The 1,214-nt window shown below is 36.3% G+C and overlaps 1 non-coding gene across 1 annotated transcript; it reads right to left on the bottom strand.

Moving 5' to 3' along the window:
• Positions 1 to 218: 218 nt before the first annotated feature.
• On the bottom strand, positions 219 to 390 carry LOC113597778 (U1 spliceosomal RNA). The gene has a single exon (XR_003418555.1). It is a non-coding gene; the product is annotated as a U1 spliceosomal RNA (small nuclear RNA).
• Positions 391 to 1,214: the final 824 nt, after the last annotated feature.

Here is a 1,214-nt window from a genome sequence, read left to right as displayed (position 1 = left end):
TACCTGATAGATCAGTTCCATGACTCCAGCCATTTGTGCCCCTTTGTATTTAATCCCAAACCCTCACCTCCAGTTTCTGGCAACCAATGATCTATTTTCTAATCCCTATAGATGTGACTTTTCCAGAATTTGATATAAATGGAATAATAAATTGTGTGACCTTTTGAGCCTGGCTTCCTATCACTAGCATAATGCACTTATGATTCATTCATGTTTTTATAAGTTTTACATTTGTTTTAGTTTTTAACTCCACTATCACAAATTCTGCAGTTAAACTTTCCACATATGTGGGAAAATCACGGGGGTCTGCACATCCAGAGTGCGACAGGCAAGCCTTGCTCTGGGAAAACCAACTTCATGATCATGTTATCACCCCTATCAGGTAAGTATTTATTAGATTATCTTTTATTGCTGAGCAATACTCCACTGTAGGATATATCACAGATTATACATTCTCCCCCTGAAGGCCATTTGGTTTGCTTCTAGTTTTGGGCAATTATGAATAAAGCCACCATAAATACTCATATGCATAAATATTCATGTATACGTTTCTTGTGTGAAAATAAATTTCTTCCCCCTCAGGTAAAATAAATATTTAACCTGAACACAAGGGCCAGACTGTTTTCCAGACTTGCTATAATATTGTGAATTTTAAGCAGCCATGTGTGAGCATTCCAGTTGCTCAACATCCTTTCTAGTCTTTGAGATTGTCAGATTGTTTATCTGAGCGTTCTACTTTGCTTTTTATTTTATTTGTGTTTTGGCATTTCTAATTGGTGGGTAGTGGTATCTCATAGTGGCATAATGATATTGAGGATCTCTCTTTCTTGTGATTAATGTCAGACATCTTTTCCTCATTGATGTGTTTGTTTAAATCCTTTATCCATTTGTACTTCGGATGTTTGTTTTCTTATTAGTAATTGAGTTTTGAGATTCCTCTATGTATCTTAGATGCAAGTCCCTTACCAGCTATGTTTGTAAATGTTTACCACAGTCTGTGGTGTTTCCTTTCATTCTTTTAACATCTTTAGAAGAGCAGAAATTTTACACATATGTAATATCCATTATAAATTTATTACAAATCAGTTTTGACGTTGTGTTTAAGAAACGTTACTACCTCAGGCCCCTGGGCAGCTCAGTCAGTTAAACATCTGATCTTGGCTCAGGTCATGATCTCGTGGTGTCTTGACTTCAAGCCCTGCATCAAGCTCTCT

The sequence above is a fragment of the Acinonyx jubatus genome, chromosome X (genome assembly GCF_027475565.1).
Source record: "Acinonyx jubatus isolate Ajub_Pintada_27869175 chromosome X, VMU_Ajub_asm_v1.0, whole genome shotgun sequence".
NCBI classification, from domain to species: Eukaryota; Metazoa; Chordata; class Mammalia; order Carnivora; family Felidae; genus Acinonyx; species Acinonyx jubatus.
This window is presented reverse-complemented; position numbering and strand designations above follow the sequence as displayed.